The following is a 22,806-nucleotide window of genomic DNA, read 5'->3' as shown; positions in this document are numbered from 1 at the left end:
CTATAAAATTATTTCTTGAGGAGTTTTTATTAGAAAATTTTCAAAAACAATAATTAAACAGAAACATGTAACACATTGCCCCTGTATCTCTGCATCAAAACTTTAAAGGGAAAGTATTAGGACTTGGAAATTTTCAATAAGTCTGTAAGTCTTTAAGTGTTTGGCTGAACTGAGGTAGAGATCACAGAAATCAATTTGTTGGTAAGAATAAAAATATAAAAACAACAAAATTAAAGGTATCAGCAAGTCAAAAGCAAATGAGTCCAAGTCTAGCCATGCCAATCCCTGTTTATCATAGACATGTAATTACTTCTAAACATGTAATGATGGTGTGAGAAAGAGAAGTCAGGTTACTGAGGGACTATTGTGTGGAAGAGTAAGGTTAGCACAAAAGAGTTCTAAAAATAACTTCATTGTATTTTATATATGTTTGAGATTCTTTTGGTTTTTTTACTGCAGGTAAAAATAATAGTACACAGCCCTCCCCCCCCTAAAAAAATCAAAGACATTTAGAATAATGTATATTTATTGAACTATTGTGAACACCTTCTGTGAATCAGTCAACTTGTGATACTCCACAACTCTGGAGAGTGTTAGGTTCATGTTAAGAAGAACTCTGAAAAGTGGATAGAAATCCAATTACCCAAGCCAAAGAGAAGATTTAATTAGCTGACATGAAAAGATAGGGATCTCAGAAGAGGCAGGGATAGATCTGGTCTCAGGGACATCCAAATCTAGGGTATTAAACCCATGAAGGTTTCCTGTCTCTTCTCTCTTGTTTCTATCTATTGGCTTTACTCCTTAATAGCGGAAACTGCACTAGGCTTGACTCATTGTTTCAAGTAGCCTTGGGCTTACATTCTCTACAATCCCACAATCAAAGAGGATAGAACTCTTCTCTATTGGCTTCATTTTTAAAAAGAGTTCTTGTTTCCCAGTTTTCTGGGTTTGTGTTTGCTGGTTTTATTAAGCAATTCTTGAATTGGGTAGCATCCTATCTAGCAAGTAGAGAGATGCTTCTGGCTTCTCAGTTTTAGTCACATGCCATCATAGGCTATGGCATCAGGGTACAGTGATTGGTCCCCTGTCTTGCCATCCTGTGAAAGAGAAGACTGTGATGGTCAACACAAAACACATGGAAACAAAATTGTTTCCCGAAGAAAAATGTGTAGTATTATCAGAAGTGAAAATGCCTACCACAATGGGGAAATAGGACAATAATAAAATATAGTGGCCTCAAGGCATTCACAATCGAACATTAAATTCAATAAAAAAGAACTGTGATCATGTGAGATGAGTGTTATATCAAAGGTTTGTACAAAATCAAGAATTGGACAAAGATATGACAAATTTTAGCTATACTAAAAATGGCACCTGGCTGGGAAGGATTCCCAGGAAGGTCAGAACTGAATCTTGAATAATAAAAGGGAACTTAGCAAGTGAAGGGAAATAAGGGCATTCTTAGTGAAGCTACTGAACTAGAGTTTTAGAAAACATGGGAAATTGAACCGTGCATTTGGAGATCGGGGAGTGTTGGAGCATTGTTTGAGTAAATGGGCCACAAAGATGGAAGTGGATTGAGGAACAGAGATCTAGAAATAAATTGATATCACTTTGTAGAGGTCCTTAAATGTCATGATGATGATTTCAGAAACTGCTAGACTTTCCAGATATTCTAGATTTGAGTCAACTAGTCAGGTGCCAAACATGTGGTGAGACAAGTACCCTAAGATGAATCAGTTGAGAAGCCCACAAGGCTGAGGTGGTCACAGCCTTTAGGGCACTTCCTTTCACTTGTTCACATTGAGAATATAGTCACATATTGCAATTTGCATGTACCCATATCAGCGGACAGTTTTGTCCAGCTTTAGCTACTCTAATTCTCACAAGGCTTTGGTATTGCTATTCTATTAAGATTTTTTTGTTGCCAGATAACAATGTACCAGCAAGTATGTGGTTTAGGACCACACCCACTTATTGCTCATTATCTCACAATTTTCAAGGGTCAGGAGCCTGAGCATGGGGGGATGGATCCTTTGCTTGGGTCTTAAATGGCTGCCATCAAAGTGGTACCTGGGGGCTTCCATCTTGGCTGCGCCTTGCTGTCTTCTTCTCAACTCACTCAAGTTGTTGGCAGAATTCAGTTCCTTTTAGTTGTAGAACTCATAGCAGCTTCCATCTTCAAGACCAGCCAGAGAAAAATCTCTCTCAAGCTTCAAAGTGCTTCCTTTTTAAGGGCTCCTGCCTGATTAAGTCAGGGCTGCCTGGTTAGTCTTCCTTTTGATTAACTCAAAATCATCTGATTTGGGGCTTTACCTGCAGCTTCAAAATCCATTTGCCATATAACAGAGCATAATCACATGAATGAAGTCCGTCATGTCACAGTCTCACTCACACTCAAAGGGAGGGATTTATACAAGACATTGCACACCATGGAGTGGGAATTTGGGGAACCATTCCAGAGTTCTCATCTCCCTGAACTTATTAAACATTCCTGCAAAGAAACCGCGGTAGGCTGAATAACGCAACCCCCCTACCACCACCAAAATATCTATTTCCCAATCTCTGAAACTTGTGAATTGTACTTTATATGAAAAAAATAAAAATAAAAGGGGGTGGACTTTGCTGCTGTGATTGCTGTGCTTAAATTAAGGATTTTGAATTAAGTATATTATCTAGGATTATCAGGTTGGCCCTTAAAGGCAATCACATGTATCCAAATAAAAGAGAGATGGAAGAAAATTTGATACAGAAGGTAAGGCAACATTACCATGAAAGCAGACACTGGATTTTGTGATCACAAGCCAAGTATTGTGAGCAGCCAACAGAAGCTAGGAGAGGCTAGGTACGGGCTGTCCTCCAGAGGTTTGGAACGCTGCACTCACCAACGTCTTGACTTCAGCCCAGGGAACATATTCTCAGATATCTGACCTCCAGAATTGTGAGAAAATGAATTCCTGTTCTTTAAAACACTGAATTTGTGGTACTTTGTTGCGGCAGCCATAGGAAACTAACACAGCAGGGCTATCTATCACTTTTACTATCAGACCCAGCTCTTTGCCAGCAACTTTGTAACTTAAAATGATGATTACAGGCAGGTCTGGTGGAGTCAGACACACACACACACATATATATAAAGAGGACTATATATGTGTGTGTGTGTGTATCCTATGTATATATCTATATATATATAGATATATACACACATATATGTATGTATATATATGTGTGTGTGTATATATATATATGCATACATATATGTGTGTATATATATATATATATATAGATAGATAGATATATACACACACACACATATATATATGTGTGTGTGTGTATATATCTCCTCAGGACTATTTGATACCTCAATTAATAAAATGGACCTTATCTTAAGTCCTGAGTGTATATTGTGGCAAGAATGTTAAAAGACACCCAATATGATTAACAAAACCTTTTTTTTTAAGTTTAATTTTTAATTTTTAAAGTCAATTATTTTTCAAGAGGGCTTTCTTTAAAAAAAGAATTTTTTTAATGTTTATTTTTGAGGGGCGCCTGGGTGGCTCAGTTGGTTAAGCATCCGACTTCGGCTTGGGTCATGATCTCACAGGTGTGGGTTTGAGCCCCGTGTCAGGCTCTGTGCTAACAACTCAGAGCCTGTAGGCTGTTTCAGATTCTGTGTCTACCCCTCCCCTGCTCATGCTCTCATGTTTTCTCTCTCTCTCTCTCTCAAAAATAAAATAAAAACATTTATAAATAAGTAAATAAATGTTTATTTTTGAGAATGACAGTGTGAGCAGGGGAGGGGCAGAGAGAGGGTGACACAGAATTGGAAGCAGGCTCCAGGCTAAGAGCTATTAGTACAGAGCTGGACACCGGGCTTGAACTCACCAACCATGAGATCATGACATGAGCCAAAGTCGGAAGCTTAATGACTGAGCCACCCAGGCTCCTGCAAAGCTGTTTTTTAAATGTTTATTTGTTTATTTTTAGAAAAAGAGAGAGAAAGAAAATGACCAGGGAAGGGGTAGAGAGAGGGAGAAAAGGGAAGAGAGAGAATCTCAAGGAGGCTCCACACAGTCAGCATGGAGCCCGATGTGGTGCTTGAACCCACAAACCTGTGAAATCATGACCTGAGCCAAAATCAAAAGATGCCTCATTGACTGAGCCACCCAAGTGTCCCTGATTAGCAAAACCTTTAAACTAGTGTTTAACCTTGATCATGGCCTTTTTTACGGTTTAGTTTTAGGTGTTTATAATGTAAACAGTATAACAACTTAGTGGTCCACAATTATTATAAATAAATAATTAAATATACATCTTTCTGGGGTGCTTTAATATGTATTTATTTATTATTTATTTATTTATTTTTGCTGTTAGGAGTTTGAAGGCTAAACCCATAATAAATGAGAAGCCCCTGGCGATCACAGGCTTGTCATGATAAAGTTTATATTTTAGAAAAATAACATGGTACTAGGGTAGAAAGCAGGGGTTGAAGATTGAACGCAGGGAGACTTCCACTTCACCACCCAAACTTTTATGGATAAAGAGAGCACATCCTACGTTTAAAATAGTTAATAATATAATTATCAGCAACATATGGGGTTGCAAGTATGTGGTGATCTCTATGCCTTTGTATGAATCCTCATATTACCTCTCTGGGGTCAAAACTATGTTGATCTCATTGCATAAAATCATTTACTCAAAAAATATTACTAAGCATTACTTGAGGCTTAGTACTTTATTAAAGATTAAGGAGTAAATTAAGATTAAGTTGGGGGTCATGGAACTTTCCTAGAAAACACAACTTCTAGATGCTGAGTTGGGACCACATTCAGGTCTGCCTGACACCTATTTTTGAAGGGCAGAGAGAAAGGTAGAAGAAAGAACTAAGCAGAACATGAAATAACAGCATTATCATAACTGCTTAAAACCAGTGATCTACCTATTGCCTGGGGGCAGTAGATATGAGAAGATCAACAGAGGCCTGATGAACTCTAAAGGAGCCTCCTCACTGGGGGTCCCAAACTATTGTGAAAACAACAGCAGCATTTCGAGGTCTTAGGGATGTCCTGGAATTATAGCTTTGACTTCTACTAATGAGCCACTAAAAAATAAAGATCAAAAAAGAAGAAGAAAGAAAAAGAAAGCCATCACATTCAAATACAGCAGTTTTTTGTGCAACTTTTCTCAACCATAGCTAATTTGATTTCTAATTATATGATTAGAAGTGAACCTGATTAGCTCTTTCTGGGATAAGTAATTTAAACTGCACTTTGCTACATAAAGTGGAATTTACTGTTGGATTAAACATTCCAAAATAGTGTCATAAATATTCCTAAAGCTGGAAATGACCTTGAATGTTCATTTGTTCATCATTCTGCTTTAATCCTTCTACCATAGGTCTGTAGGGCATAACTACATAAAGATGATCCCAACCCTGCACCCTGTGTATGAAATATTTCAACATAATTAAATATAATACATTTATTGAGAGTTTATATGCTAGGCACAATGTCTATAAAGAGAAAAATTAACTCCCTTGGTAATTATTTTTCTTTAAAAATATTTAATTATGTTTGACATTAGAAAGAAGTGATCCTGAACTCTTTTATTAAGTTTTATTATTTTCCTTTAAAAAAAAAAAAACAACTCACTCCTTCAGTTGCCCTCCATTTTCAGTTTCAGACAAATAATGTTAAGTAAATCATGATCCTAAATTATAATCACTATCAAATGAAGATCATTAATTACCTGTGTGCTCTCAACCTAAGCAAAATATAGAATGTATGTAATTAGTGGGATAATTCAAGCCAAGGAAAACATTTTGCTGCATTTGCGAGACTTCTCCCTGACACTCTGATGTATGTTCGGGAAAAGATGGCCCAGTGTAACCTGAATGCTCTTGAATTTTTCCATAATCAAAGAGAACTGTGTCCCCAGGGGCTCTATAACACCAAGGCCAACTTACTTCACCCGGGGATCAAATATCATCCTTCACTTTAGACGGCTAATGGGTAAAATAACCTCAAGGCTCAGTGATTTTTTAACTCCTATTTGCATTACTTGTGTATATAGTATTATTACTTCATAGTTATTTCTTAGTTATTATTTCATTTTTCATTTATTTTACATCTATTTCTTCCTAACAGTCCTCAGCTCAGGATCTGCTAATGTGTTGCATGTTTTTGACTCAAACAACAACAACAACGACCTCTAAAGAAGTAATAATAACAACAATAATGAAAGTTTCCATTAATTAATTCAACTTTTATAAATGCCAGGCACTGTACAATTTGGCTTTAAGTTCATTGGTTCATTTAAACCTTATTATAATCCTATGGAATAGGTTCTCTTTTACACATGAAGAAAGTGAAAACTCAAGGAGGGTAGGATTTTATTCTGGGTACTTAAGAATAATACCCTATTCTGCTGGGGCACCTGGGTGGCTCAGTTGGTTAAGCGTCCAGCTTCAGCTCAGGTCACGATCTTGAGGTTCGCAAGTTCAAGCCCCATATCAGGCTTTCTGCTGTCAGTGCAGGAACTGCTTTGGATCCTTTGTCCCCCTCTCTCTCTGCCCTTCCCCCTCCTCTTCTCTCTCTCTCTCTCTCTCAAAAATAAATACACATTAAAAAGAAAGAAGCAGCTTCCAAGATGGTACTAAATGTGCAAAAAAAACAAAAAACAAAAACGTACTAGAGGAAATAACTGTGTGGAAGAAAATATGGAGGGAGGTGAAGGAGGCAGACCACAATACAAATTGGACCCAAAATGAATGAGGTGAGGGTGTAAGGGGTTGGGCGAAAGCATCCTAGACTGCCTGAAGTCTAAAGAAATTTTGGCAAAATTGTTGGGAGCCCTTGAGCCAAAGGCATTGACCAAGGAGAATGGGTCAGCCAAATACGTCTGCCACTTTCAGTCATTGGCCTAAAGAGCCCATGGAAGGGAAAGCTTCAAGCCAAACACAGGAAAGGTTTTCAAATCCAGTAGCCAGAGCCATCAGTCAGTTACACTCCCTGTAGTTCCGGGAGGTGGGTTCTCATGGCAGCCATAGTTCCGTAAGTAGTGAAGTGGAAGTTCAACCCACTAGATCCCTGACTCCAGACACCATCCCCTCTACTGTTAGGTTTATTCTTTTCTTAATGACCTTTGCATATTCTCTCAGTTTTCGCACTATACTTTTCAATATTTTAAAATTGGAATCAGTGATTCTTGGCTGCTTTTAAAAATATGCTTTGCCATTTTTCTTTTTTTAACATTAGGTAAATCATTTTCAATATCTTTAAGATGGTAATTTGATACTGTAGTCCAATATCGATAGTGTAGTTTCTCATGATAAATTGTGATTCTTAAACCCCAAGCACTGCTCTCATGTAGAAAAGCTTTATAAGTTTACCCTGGGTTTGGGGTCAATTTAGCAGGTTTTATACAGGGAACAAAATGAGTCCTGTCTCATAAACATTCGTTTCTACACCAAATCTGCAGATATTTCTATCAGACTCCTAGACCTTTGTGAAATACTGGGACACAGATGTGGGAGATGACTGACTGCTTTTTCCACGCCCTTCCCTAACGCAGCCATCAGGACCTCATTATCCTCCAGCTTGTTCGACCAGGTCACCCCCTTCAAAGATTGGTGAGTTGGGGACTGTGGTCCATGAAATCACGCCAAAACTCAACAGTTTTGACACCAGACCTTCATAGGCTAACCTCTATGCTTGTGAGTTGACTGGGCTGATCTAGGTTAATCTGGGCCGGACTCATTTATACACCTGCAGCTTAGCCAGGGGCTTCTGCTCTAGGGTGGCTTGATGGGGCAGCAGAGCAGGGCAGCTGCTCTCTACATATCGTTCTCTTCTTCCTGGGTCTAGCTTGGGCGTGTCTTCCTCAGGTGACGGCAGATGTGCCAGAGCCGAAGAAGAGACACATAAGGGCCCTTAACATCCGCATTCAGAACTGGCACACTCCCACTTTACTTCATGCCGCTGGCCAAAGCTAGTCACTCAAACAAACCTTATGAAAGCCAAGGGCTGGAAAATTATACTGTATTATTTTCATGGAAACAAAACAGTAAAGTCACATAGCCAAGGATGTGGACTCAGGAAAAAAGTCAGGACTTGGTGCCGTGCGTGCCACGGGTGGGGATCCTACTTTGTCTTTGCTCTACTGTTGCCTTATTGATTTGAAATTAATGTGTTGAATGTTTATTGATACAATTTTGTGCGAGACACTTTTCTGGCAATTGAGTGGACCTCTTTCAATGTAACAGGGGAAGTAGACACAAAAGCATTTTATTTTCTGCTTTATGGTCTGGCCACCACTTCTTCATGAGACTTATGTAATAGGAGGCCTTTCTTTTGCCTCACTCTGCTCTGTCTCCCCTCTCTCCCAAGGTGGTATATTCCATTCTCATGGCTTAAACAACAACAACAACAACAACAACAACAATAACTGATTGCCTTACTTCAAACACAGACACACACACATACACCCACACAACACACATTTTTAAGGCTTCCTATGGACCTGACATACTGGCCTCAACCCCTAATATTGTCGCTGATCTCTGTCCACAAACCTGGGTCACATATTAGCTTTGTGACCTTGTGCATATTTCTGAACTTCAGAGTGTCTCAGTTTCCTCATCTCTCAAATTGGGTTAACCTCTTACAGCTGTTGTGGTAGGTTAAATAGTATCCCCCTTGTGACAGATTCATTCTGATCCTCAGAATACAATCTGGGAGAAATAGTCTTTGCAGATGTAATCAAGTTAAGCCCAGATCACATTGGATCAGCGTAGGCCTGATAGCAAGAGAGAAATTTAGACGCAGAGAAAGACAGAGGTAAGAAGATGGAAGACCCATGAGAGAAGGCCATGTGAAGATGAAGGCAGATATTGGGTTGGTGAATCTCCAAGTCAAGGAACACCAAGGGCTGTCAACAACCACCGAAAGCTAGGAAGAGGCAGGGAAAGATTCTCCCCCCAGAGCCTGCAGAGAGAGCATGACCTTGTCAACATCTTCATTTCAAACTTTTAGCCTCCAGAACTGTAAGAGGGTAAATTTTTGTTCTTCAAAGTCATTCTTTTTGTGACAATTTGTTGCAGCAGCTGTAGGAAACTAATGTGGTTGCTTTGAAAATTAAATAGGACCATTTATAGCTATGCCCATAGTAAGCAGGCAGTAAAAGTTGTTTTATTTTCATTATCATTATGAATCTAGATTGATACTCTTAAAATGTAGATATAAGCAAGGAACCTGCCTACTTAAAACTTTTCAGAGGCTTTTCACTGTCCACAGGAAAGAGTCCAAAACCTTAAGGTTATTCAAAATGCCCTGAACAAAAATCTAACCATGTACCCACCTCTGTTTACTTCTTTCTCCTATATTCTTTCTTCTCCAGCTACACGCACTTTCTTTCAAGTCCGTGTTCTCTCCCGTCTGCAGGCTTTCTAAGATGCTATTCCTGTCTGGAGTACTCTTCTTTTCCCTTCCCAGGACACTCTCCTTTGGGTCTCTGTCCGAAGTCCTTTAAGGGAGGCTTTCCTGATTAGGAGACACTCCTCTGTCCCGCATCCCTGAGTACACTCTACTTCTATCTTCTGTTATTTTCATCACACTTGTGAATGTTCATTTGTATTCCTAGTTATACAGTAAGCTCTAAAAGGACCGGCCACAACTGTCTTGTTCCTTATGCTTAGCCAGTACCTGACATATAGTCAGCACTACCTTAATAAGTATGTATTACATAAATAAATGAAAAAAAGTTATTTGTTTGTTTACTTATTTATTATTCATTTTTTAAAAATTCAAGTTAGTTGACATACAGTGTAGTATTGATGTCAGGAGAGAACCCAGTGATTCATCACTTACATATAAGACCCAGTGCTCATCTCAACAAGTGCCCTCTTTAATGCCCATCATCCATTTAACCCATCTCCCCAACCCACCTCCCCTCTAGCAACTCCCCGTCTATTCTCTGTATTTAAGAGTCTCTTATGGTGTGCCTCTCTCTCTGTTTTTATCTTATTTTTATACAATGCCACAAATGAATAATAAATGCACAATCATGACCCATAAAGGGAGACAGACAGGTTAGCGATCATATCACCTAGGACAAACTAAAAGCCATGGAATTTTATGAACAGGAAAGTTGCTAAAGTGCTTTTATTTCAGCCACTTCCTATATTTCATAAATGAATAACCAGAACCCCAGAGAGGGAAAGCATTTGCCCAAAGCTGAACAGCTGCCAATGACAAAACTAGAACCAGAGTTCTTTTTCCTCTCCAAAGAGTTCTTCCATAGCATTATGCTGCTTTCACTAAAGACAGATGGGCCCAGGAGATTTTTAAAAAAATGAATGAGAGATAACACAACTGAAAGAATGAATCCAGGGAAAACTCTAGACTTGTTTACAGATGACAGAAATACTGATGATATGAGAGTATGTTCAAAAGACTCCAGGATTGCCAAATAGGGTGATTAAAAAATGATAGGAAGTAACTCAAATTCCTTAAGTGCAGTGAGAGAATGTGTAACTAAGGGAGGAGAAATTAAATTCCTGCAGTGCAGTGAGTATGTAATCTGGGGAGGAGGAGGAGAGAAATTCCCTAAAGTGAGATGCACCACAGAAGAATTTTTTGAAAGACCTATTATCTAGCAGTATCCATCGTGGTTACTCTCAGACTCTGTGGGAGAATAAGGCCAGGAACTAACAAAGCAGTTTCACACAGATAACAGCACTGTATGTGCCAGGGCAAGGAGGGCTGTCCGTAGTCAGATTCCTTTACCCACTAAATCCACAAATCCCTAGGTCAACACTGGTGTCAGGGTAACTTTTCCTCTGTCCCAGAACTCTGCCTATTTTTCCTATATTGTTTTCTAAGCAAAGGCTAATCTTCCTACGCCCTCTACTTATAATTCTAGGTAAATAGAATTATATCCAATCAGTCAACGAATCTGGAAAACTCAGTAACCTGATTCTCCTCTGTTATATTCAATCAGTCCTTAAATTCCAACCAAATTTCTGGCACGGACAAGAAGACCTTTCATAACTTGGGTTAGCTAACTTACTACACTCTCTCCAGAACGTTGTCCACATACACACCATACCTTAGCCACACTGTTCTCTGAAATCTTTAGGTAATTTTTATATTTTCTTACTTTTGCATCTTATTCATTTCTAGAGGAGCAAGGCAATTCTGGATGTCTTGTCAAAATAAATATTTGAAATAAAATGATATATCCATGTACAATTTCAATATACAGTATAATTTTAATACATTTTCACCTATAGAGAATATGTGATATGGTATAAAGTGTATAGCATGTATAATTATGAAGTCTATATACATACCATGTATTCATTAGTCCACTGTACTTACATGAAAATTTAGAGTTAGCAATAAAATGCACATTAAACTCATTAAATGCCAATGACTGTTTAAATATTATTTAATAGCAACTTCTTTGTAATTCTTTTAACAGCAATAGTGATGATGATTAAGATAATTAAACGGAGCCCCTGGGATACGAATGCCTAAAAATCCACATATCCAGCAAATTTTAAGAAGTTACTTAGAGCTTTGGGTAATGTAACAATTTCTTTGAAAATATGTATTTAGTTACAGAAATTAAGCAATTCTGTACTTTATAACCTTAGAGTGATGGCTAGCCCTTGTTATGTGCTTTCATAGTTATTTGCTTATAACTGTAGTATAATATTTAATTTGTTTTTATAATGTTTCAAAATAGGCATGCTTTTCCATTAAGACCATAAACTCCTAGAGGGCAGGAGTAAATTTATCTATAGGAATACAATTATTATTTAACGAATTCGTAAGACAACATACGTGGCTTTAGTTCTTTTAGTAAGCTAGGACATTTTATCCTTAACCCAATTTTACTGCCTGCCTATCTCAAATTTTCCCCCAAAATGCTATGTCCATAAATATTGCAGTTAAAACTGTTTCCATTATTTTCTGGGTTATTACAAGAACCTTTAACTTGCCTTTCTTACAATCTGTCTTCCGCACTGCTGCCAGACTGATCTTTCCAATGTAAATTTAATCAGATCACGCTTCCTGCTTGTCCTTAATTTATTAGTCAGGATTGTGACAAGAAATCAATGTCAAAAAAAAAAAAAAAGAAGAAGAGAAAAAGGGAGGGACAGGGAATTGAGAAGAATTAAAAGAAGGGACAGCTTTCAAATTGGGGATGAAGATTAAAGGAAAAAGCCCAGGATTATTAGCAGCAGAAAACCACTATCATGACGCATCCTAAAGGAAAAGGGGCAAGAGTCTTTACTAAAACCCAGCCTAGAGACCACCCCTATGGGAAATGACAGCCAGAGGAACCTGTGGTCTTTGGTAGAGGGACTCAGCCATCACCACACCCAACTGAATTAGATCTGGCAGCCTGGAAGGAGAGGTAAGATAAGTAGTCTGCACAAGTGATTTATGAGGGAGTACTCAACTGAAACTTGCAAGGGAGTAAAGAGAGCAAGAGAAGGGTAAGAAGAGAATTAGTCAAAAATGTGATTTCGACAGGGTTAAGCTTAATCTAATCCCATAGGAAACTCCAGAGGATTGATTGTAGCCCGAGGTTTTCCTCCCCAGAGAAGGGAGGACTTCACTGTCATATGTGTGCATGAGTCAGTCATTAGCTATTGGTTGACCCAAGGAGGAGGAGACTATTTAGCTTCCCAGAAATCTCTGGGTGTGTCAGCTTCAATCACTTTGGGGCAATACCCCAGAGTTGTATGCCAGCTTGAGCAGTGCAGCTGAGATAAGCAGCCACTGGCAAAGGGCATCTGGAGGGGTCCCATAGCTTCTGCTACAGTCCACCACTTCTACTTCTCACATTCATCTGCTTCTCACAATAAACACTTCCCATGTCTTCTCAGCCTCATCAGGGCTTGGGTGGGTCTCAATTTCTAGGAACCCTTCTAAGAGGAGCATTAATAGGATTAGTCACTGCCTTTTTTGCTAGTTATTAGTTTCAAGTTTGTAAGTGAGACTCATCACCTGCTTCTCCTACTCTTCTAGATTCTTCTTATTCTCACCTAGAGCTTCAGATGGCCCAAGGTAGCTTGTTTAGTGAGATGACTCAGACTCTTAACTCTGAGAGTTGATGCCCTGGTTACTTACTATTTCTTTACCGTGATTGCTATTCTTTCACTTATAATTAAAGTTGCTCGTGGAAGTACTAAGAGATATCCTGTAGTCCACCTGAGTTCCAAACACATTCCTCTTATTAATAGCAGCAACCCAAACTCCTTAGGATGATCAGGTTAAAACACCCCAGTGTGTATTAAAATATCCCAGTGTATACAATTGTGCAAATATAGTAACTCCTTTCTTGACTCAGAGTGATCAGGTGTCACCCATGGCTTAAGTTTAGTGGCACTTCTGCCATGTCTCTGAGTGGAAGTATCCCACTCTTTGAAAAAGAATCTCTAGATCCATGGCATCTAAAGTAGAGGAGGCAGGAAGTAGAAAGTCTTCCAGGTAAGCCCTGGAGTGATGATGAAGTCGGGTCTTTTTCTCCTCCTCTTGGTTTCTGAACTCATGTATTCCATTTGAAACACCATGTGATGGCCATTGGGTTAGGATACATATAATGCTTTCTGAAGATTAGTGTCCCAGTTATAGGGTTTAATCTCTAGGGTGGTACTGAAAGCTGTGGCCTAAAATTAGCATTTCCATGCTCTATCAGGTCAGTAGCCTCTAAATGACTGGATATATGATAGTACCAGAGGATTCCTTTGCCAAGTTCCCATTACCATGCCTCTTTTGCAATAAAGGGGATGCCTTGATTTGAGGTGATATTGTGTGGAATCCCATCCAGTCGATCACTCTGTGAGTTCTTGCATGTGATGCTGACTGAGATATTGCTGATAGGTAAAGTTAAATACATAATAGGAATATGTGTCACTCTGTTCATGAAAAATTATTGCCTTTGTCATGGGAGAAGGGTTCAATATCATCAACTTGCCATCAAGTGTCTGCTTGATTCTCTCAAAGGATGGTGCCATATCAGGGGCTCAGGATCAGAATTTGTTTCTGGATAGGTTCAACGCTTGGCTGTGACACTAACTGGAACAGCTTCAGTGAGAAAATGGAGTCCATGCTTTTGAGTTCATAGGTAGTCTCCATCTCCGTCACCATGGCTACTCCATTTATGAGTCCCTTGAACAAGCACAGAGGTTGATTTATAATGTGTCAGACCAGTCATCCTCCACACCTGATGGTTTTGTGTCTCTGCAAAAGTAGATGCTATCTGATGAGTGTTAACATAAGGTGGTAAATTCCTCCTACTTTGTGCTTGTTCCCATATGTTTATCTGCATTCTTCTTCCCTGGACCTCCATGTCCTAAATATGCCAATTTTGTTCCTGACATGCCTCCAACCAATGAGCCGAGCCATTCACCACTGTACATGCATCTCTGTACATGTTTACTTAGAGGCATGTGTCACTCAACAAAATTGGGGGATGAGTAATACTGAACAAAGCTCTCTCTACTTTTTTTTTTCATGACTACTCTTTGTCAAGGTTTCCCCTGAGTAGGGCTGTATTGTAACAGCAGCTGATGTGGGACCCACATTAAAATACAAAGCTGAACCATCTAGGTGACAAGTCTGAGCTGTTTTCTTCTTCTAAGAATTCATCCAAGAGGTAAAAATTGTGAGCCACATGACTGGTGTCTGTTGAGACTATGCTAGGTGACATGAAAGTGTGGGGCACTTGTTTGTCCAGCTTACTTAATGGCCTTTGGACCTGCTTAAGGCTCATCCAAGATGAATCCTTCCATTTTTAAATTTTTTTTTTTTTTTTCTGGAGCTGCTAAAATATGTGTCTTGGTGATGCTGACAGCTACCAGGTCACAATGAGCAGCTCCGGTGTCGTGGTTACTTGATGTCCTTTGGTCAGGTATTTTACCCCTGTGATCCCTACCACCAAGTGGAAATTGGATTACTACTCCACAATGGGTAGTATAAGGAGAAGTATGCCTGGAATATAGGGGATTCTTTATGGCATCTCTTAGTATTAAGATGCCTTGTGAATAAGGTCAATGGAAAATTACATGTCATTCCAGGTAGGACTATTAATAGTCCAGACCCTTGAGGAATGAAGGTTTATGTCACCCTGTCAGGTAAAGAATCGTGACCACCTGAGGTGTTTGCTGAAGGATAGGGAATACAGAATGGGTAGTAGAAGAAGGTAGTTATAAATACCATTAAAACCGTATAACCAACATCAGAAACAAGGAATAGAACCATCATAAGGATATCCTCCCAATTTTGTTATGAATATATATATATATATAATATGTATTATATATATAATACCTTTGTTTTCTTTCCTCTCATATTTCTGAGTCATATAACATAGATTTATTAACTTTATATTAGTATTTAAGCATTGTTAATTTTATTTTATAGTATTTAAGTTATGGGATATCAGAAGATAAGTATATATCACCCAGGGACTTTCCCACTTGTTCTGGAGAGGCGATTAGATATTTTCGGTTGTATACTGAATAGTTATATCATATAAGGTTGGAGTTAGGACTGTGTTAATGTCTTTATTTGGAGATGAAGTATAGTTTAAGAAAATGCATACAAATGCCAAGCTGAAAAGAAGTGGACTTGTGATGGTTAATTTTATGTGTCAACCTGACTGGGCTAAGGGATGCCCAGATAGCAGATAAAACATTATTTATGGGTATCTCTGGGAGGGTGTCTCTGCACGAAATTAGCTTTTGATCAGTAACCTGAGAAACAAAGATCTCCTTTACCATTCGATGGGCACCATCGAATACATCGAGGGTGTACTTAGAACAAAAATGCAAAGAAAGGGTGAATTTCCTCTCCGCACCTAGGGCATTGGTGCTCGTGGCTCTGTGGCCACTGGACTTGGCCTGAATATAGTACTAGATTTCCTGGGTCTTACTTGGCCGATCATAGGACTTTTCTGCTTCCATAATTGTGTGAGCCAAGTCCTATTATAAATATAAATAAAATTAATATATTTTACTAATAAATAAGCTTTATGTAGTATTGGTTCTGTTTTTCTGAAGAACCCTGACTAACACACCATGACCAGTAACATTCCAGCAGCTGTACTTTGAGTGGCATTCTCTACTGCAGATGACATAATCCTGTTCTGGAATCTCAGTGGCCTGCTTTGAAATTGTTCCGTTGGGTCTTGCCAGTGACTCCACATACACTTCATCTCTGCAGACAACTCTCGCACCATTGCAGGGTCTTCTGGATCACATGATCCAAGTGGTAGGACTGCTTGCTTTATACCCTGGAGGTGCCCTTTCTTGTCCGGGCCCCTCACTGAAAATGGGCAGCTTCCTACATCAGTTGACGCATCATTCAATGATGTATTCCCAAGTGTGGTATTTGCTGCACTTTTTTAAATGTTTATTTATTTTGAGAGAGAGAAAGAGATAGAGAGAGAGAACACAAGTGGGAAAGAAGCAGAGAGAGAAGGCAAGAAAAGCCCAAGTAGGCTCTGCACTGTCATCACAGCCTGATGTGGGCTCAAGCTCAGGAACCACGAGATTGTGGTTTTGAGCCAAAAGCAAGAGTCTGAGCCACCCCGGCGCCCCACACTTTGCTTCTTTTTAAGGGGCAGATGGATAAGGCGCAACAATTTCCCCTTCACTTTGGAGGGGATGTTCCACTGTGTCCTAGACCACTGGATCCCTAAAAGTGTCACAGATGTGACAAGCCACTCAATTTTTATATGCCTCATCTCTCCCACTCTCTGAAGCACACGTGTTATATCATGGCATCCAGAGTCTTACTTACTTTGGCTGTGAATTCAGCCTTCTCTGAAGATCTTCTATTCTCACAATTAAGTACTGTTTCTGTCTACCAGCTCAGTATGCCTTCCAGCTGCAGCAGATAAAAATCTCTTTAAAAACTGCCAAAGAGGACCTCTGACCTTCACGCTTAGTTTTAAATCGATGATTAGTTGTTTTCTCTTCTGAATGTGCCAGCGGGCACCCACCAATTGCCACTTAATTCCACATTCCTTAATTTTATTATTTTGCCCCTATCTCTCAAATGCCAGAGACCTTGTAAAAGCTAATGTATCTCTGTCATTTTAGTAATTGCTCTGCTACAACATCCAAGGAACTATCAACACTTCACTTATCACTAAGGACAGGGTCGTCACTGCCATCCAGCTAGTGTATGATCCAACTCCAAATTTAAAATTTTAGAATTTGCTTTCCAAGACAATTTCTGGTACTAATTATCTTAATTCATGTTCCCTGGAAGCAGAATCAGAGGCAGAGAATCTTATGCAAATGATTTTTTCTTAAAGTTTTTTTTTTGTTTTTGTTTTTTTTTTTTTTTTGAGAGAGAGTGAGAGAGCACGAGCATGAGCCAGAGAGGGGCAGAGAGAGAGGAGACACAGAATCTGAAGCAGGCTCCAGACTCTGAGCCATCAGCACAGAGCCCAATGCACAGCACGAATTCACGAACCATGAGATATGGCCCGAGCCCAAGTCAACACTTAACTGACTGAGGCACACAGGCACCCCCCCCTTCTTTTTTAAGGAAATGCTCTCAGGATAAAGAGGCAGTGGAAACAGGTCAGGGCAAGGGAAGAAGCTAGACAAAGGCATCATTTCAGGAGAAATTCGGCCTCAGCCTGAACCCACAAAGAGCTCTGGAGTGTGAGCTGTTTACAGAGGTTGTACTACCTACATCCAAGGGTGCTGAGCTGTGAATACTCTGGCATTAGCTGGCCACTGGTTACCAGTCACCGCTAAAGTGGAGGGTTGCATAACTTCCTAGACATCTCTTAGTAAAACAGCACTCAGGAGCCTAGGACTCACCTCATCGCTGCTAAAATATGTTGTTGGCAGCCAACACCTATGGCATCTGGGGGATGAGTATACCATCCTGACAAAGAAGATGGGGCAGGGCACCGATAACGTCTGTCAAAGCAGCCCCACCCTCCTTCAGCTCTCTGACCCCCTAAAGCTGCTTCTTAGTGATCAAAGCCAGAGGGTAAGAGAGACCACTGATGCGGCTATAAAGATGCATCACCTGGTACGCAGAGCAGGGTGGAGACGGTTGCAGAATGGATGTAGAGGAATGCACAGAAAAGGTGCTTATCCATATAATCACTCAGGAATTCCAAATAGCCAAACAGATAAAGCCCAAAGTTCTCAGCCTGGCGGGATCTTCACATTGTCTCTTTCTCGCCTGCCTTGAGGTTTTATATTTCATGGCTCCCTCCTAATATAACATATGCTTTGGTCAAAATGTCTCTACTTTAAAACAATGTAATGCTTATATATTTTTGAGAAAGAGGGAGACAGAGTGTGAGTGGGGAGGGGCAAAGAGAGAGGGAGACACAAAATCTGGAGCAGGATCCAGGCTCCGAGCTGATAGCACAGAGCCCGATGTGGGGCTCGAACCCACAAACTGGGAAATCATGACCTGAGCCGAAGTAGGATGCTTAACCAACAGAGCCTCCCAGGCACCCCGTAATTTCTCTGACTTCTGTTTCTAAAACACTTTTATTCTTGCCTGATATTCCCCTTCCCAATCTCAGTATAACTCCCCATCACCCAACCACTACTGTGTCAAACACACACATGTAACTTTATCCTAACAACAACCATTGTATACTGTACTTCCTTACAAGTCCATTTCTCAGGTAGATTTGAATTACTTGAAGAAAAGGATGACTTTTTCTTTCCATTGTTTGGGGACAGAATAGCAACGGATGAATGAATGAATGGAATACATAATGATCATTTATTCATAGCCATCAATATTCAGTTTTAACTAACCTCTTTTTAATGACTCTTTCCTCTCCCTCCTGTATCGAATTTTAACCCTTTACCTAGATCTTTCATTGAATTTACCATATGGCATGGTTTGGTCGGGTGCCTGTCACCCACACTTGAATATGAGCCTTCCATCATTATATTTCTAGTGCCTGGCAAATAACAAGTCCTTAAAAAATATAAAAGATTATATAAAAAATAAAAAAGAAAAATTTAAAAATATAAATGATTGAATGAGTGTAACAGACAGTAAGAAACCATACAGGCTCCTGGTGAGGAATCTTATTTTCCTTTTTCAGAATCAATGGAAGAATTACAAATTATAGTGGGATTTTAATGAGTGTGGCATGTTCAGTAGGCTGCATAATATTTGGCTGAAGATCATAGACATGACAGATTGTGTAGAAAGAGACAAAGATAAGGATTTAGGTGGTGAGGATACAGTAGATTTATCTAATTAGTTTTTAATGTTTATAAGGGAAATTCTCCAAATGATAGTATATGTAATTTTATCTTTGAGTAAGGACACATTTCAGTTAGAGTGCTTTAAGGTACTCAACACTGTTAATTTGTTAATATATTTAGAGTGTCACTGGCTCAAAGATTTCTAAGAATCTGATCTCTAGAATAAACACCCTTTAGACAAAATGGTTTTAAAATATCTTGATCTGAAAGTTTTGGCTCTTCAGTTCTCAAACTCAAAATCAGTTTGATTCAAAAAGCTTTTCCTTGGAGAATTTCATGGGAAAAAAAATGCCTTTTGGAGCACCTGGGTGGTTCAGTAAGCTAAGCAACTGACTTCGGCCCAGGGCATGATCTCACAGTTCGTGAGTTCCAGCCCCACATAGGGCTAGGTGTGGACAGCTTAAAGCCTGAAGCCTGCTTCAGATTCTGTGTCTCCCTCCGTCTCTGCTTTCCCCCTCCCAAACCCCTCCCCCCCGCATCTGTCTGTCTGTCTGTATCTCTCAAAAATAAACATAATAAATAAATAAATAAATAATTTTTTAAAAAATATTTTTATTTATTTCTAGGAGAGAAAGAGAGACAGCGTGAGCAGGGGAGGGTCAGAGAGAGGGAGACACAGACTCTGAAATAGGCTCCAGGCTCTGAGCTGGCAGTCAGCACAGAGCCCGACGCAGGGCTCGAACCCACGAACGATCATGACCCAAGTGAAAGTCGGACGCTTAACCGACTAAGCCACCCAGGCGCTCCAATAAATAAATAATTTTTAAGAAAACATTAAAAAAAGAAAAAATGCCTTTATCTCATTCTTTGGCATCATCTATCAATGAGCACCTGCATAACACACATGTTAATGTCCCAATCACAGAGACCCTCATTTATGAACGTTGATGAGTGCAAAAGTTCATTCGCATAAAGTCTGATAGCCTTTGACAGAATTATAGCGCTTCTAATGGCAACAACATCCATCTGCTTTTCTGAACACCTGACTAAAATAAAGCAAGAAAATGAAAAGACGCTTAAACATGTTTCAGACTAATAATTAATGTCCGTCCAACCCACCTATTGGAAAACTGTTCCCTTGGTGTTCCCCTCCTAACCTGTGTTCTTAAAACAATAATGTGATGTAATCACAGTTCTCAGACTCAGGTTGGCTATTTTTACTCAATTTCCTCACCTCCTCGGTCCTACTATATCCTATCAGGAACAAAAACAAAAACACGCTCTGCTATCTCTGAATAAATCATCACTCTTTAAGTTTTTCTGTACCTACTGTTTTGTTTTATTTTGAAGTAACATGAAGCCATTCTGCCTTGCTCAATACTGTGCTTTCTTACAGTCTTATCTTTCCCTCTACCTTAACTCCTAAAGGAAATGTTAAGAGTTGGAAGGGACCTCAGAGAGAGTTTTATCTGGTTTCCTTCTTTTATCTACATGAAAAAGTTAAATCCAGAGAAATTGCACATGTGGGTCAGGTGGCTATGCTTGGAAGAGAACCTTGGTTTCTTGATTGATATTCCCCAAGTCTCCTTCATGGAGCCCACACTACTTCTTAAGGTGCTATTCATGTCTTTCCAGACTCATTCATCAACAAGTTAACACCTGTAAGCTCTTTTCTTTAAATGTCTTTATTTTATTTTGAGAGACAGAGACAGAGAGCTAGCAGGTAAGGAGCAGAGAGAGAGGAAGACACAGAATCTGAAGCAGGCTCCAGGCTCTAAGCTGTCAGCACAGAGCCCTATGCGGGGCTCGAAACTATGGACTGTGCCAAACATATGACCTGAGCCAAAGTCGGACGCTTAACTGACTGAGCCACCCAGGCTCCCCCATACCTATCAGCTCTTAGAATATTATGGTGCCTATAATATTTATTTATTTATTATTTATTAATATCTCATTTTTCTTGTGACTATCACTTCATTAAATTATTTCATTATATGTAATGGTAATTTTTGTTAAACCAGAAACATATAAATAATTATCTGTAATATGTTTACATAGCTGTCTTTTAAAAGAAAGTCACGGTTACTTTTTAAAACTATTTATTCATCCAGGTAGGTAGAATAGCCTTTTCCAAAGATGTCTGGGTCTTACTTCCCCAAACCTGGGAATATGTCACATTACTGGGCAAAAGGAGCATTAAGGTTGCAGATGGAATTAAGGTTGCTATTCAGCTGACCTGCAGATGTGGAGATGAACTTGCATTGCCCAGTGGGACCCGTGTTATCACTAGGGTCCTTATAAATGGTAGAAGGAGGCAAAGGAAAGGGAAGCAGGGAGTTGGTAGTGAGAAGAGAACTTAGCCCGAAGCTGTTGACTCTCAAGATGGAGGAAGAGAGCCAAGAGCCAACAGATGCAGGTGGCTTCTAGACTCTGCAAAGGAATGGAACCAGAAAGTTACCATGCCCTGCTGACAACCTGATTTTAGCCCAGCGAGACCTGTTTAAGTCTTCTGAATTACAGGACTGATAATAAATTTGTTGGGGCACCTGGATAACCCAGTCTGTTGAGCTTCCGACTTCTGCTCAGGTCATGATCTCATGGTTCGTGAGTTCGAGCCCCACATGAGGCTTGCTGCTGCTGTCAGACCCTCTGTCCCCCTCTGCCCATTTGGGCTCTCCCCAAAAGAAATAAAAGTTTTAAAAAAGATAACAAATTTCTTGTTTTGAGCCATTAACTTAGTGGTAATTTGTTACAGTGTCCCTAGAAAAATAATTTATTGTTAGAGGGATATAAAAACATTAAAAAGATGTAGAACTCGTGTTTTTGGCCAAATGGATTGCAGAACTGTGACCAGAACACTCTAGCACAGTGCTAAACAGTAGAAGAAGCTGAGATGATGGGATGTTCTACATCTGCAAGAGTCCGGAGTGTGGCCGTTCGCGAGTCTGAGCACTTGGAATGTGGCAAGTCCAACAGAGAAAATACATTTTTAATTTTCATTTTAATTAATTAAAATTTAAATAGCCACATGTAACTAGTGGCTATCAAACTGGACAGCACAGCTATTATCTGAATCCTAGTTAAATGCTTCTCCCCTATTTCCTGCCAAGGGATTGAAAGGCAATTCTCACAGAGTAACAATGGAGCGAATCAGAAGCAAGTCTTTGCCTGTTCTAAGTGCCGGAGCTCTGTTTATCAGACAACTGTACTCAGTAAATATTTAACAAAGCTTGTGGGAATGGCAACCACCATTAACATTAAGGAGGCAGAGAAGACAGTCATCCAGACAAATTCAGACAAATCTGCAGCCACAGCCAGCTGGGTCGACCTCTGCAGCAGTAAGCCTAGGGGTAGGCAACCAGCAAACTTCTCACATTTAGTGGTCTTGCCCCCACAAGTGTGTGTTATTATGGGTCTAAGTTACAGGAAATCAGTTTCAAATCCACTCCTAACTGTGGGACTTTTGCAATGCCACATTCCTTGTCCTTTTCCAATGTCTCATGTTTACTCACCGATTCTGCTGCCACCTGATTTGACCTCTACCTTGTGCAACTTTCATAAAATAAGTAATCTTTTCCAAGGCT

The sequence above is a fragment of the Hyaena hyaena genome, unplaced genomic scaffold (assembly GCF_003009895.1).
Source record: "Hyaena hyaena isolate Hyena2069 unplaced genomic scaffold, ASM300989v1 scaffold_84, whole genome shotgun sequence".
NCBI classification, from domain to species: Eukaryota; Metazoa; Chordata; class Mammalia; order Carnivora; family Hyaenidae; genus Hyaena; species Hyaena hyaena.
This window is presented reverse-complemented; position numbering follows the sequence as displayed.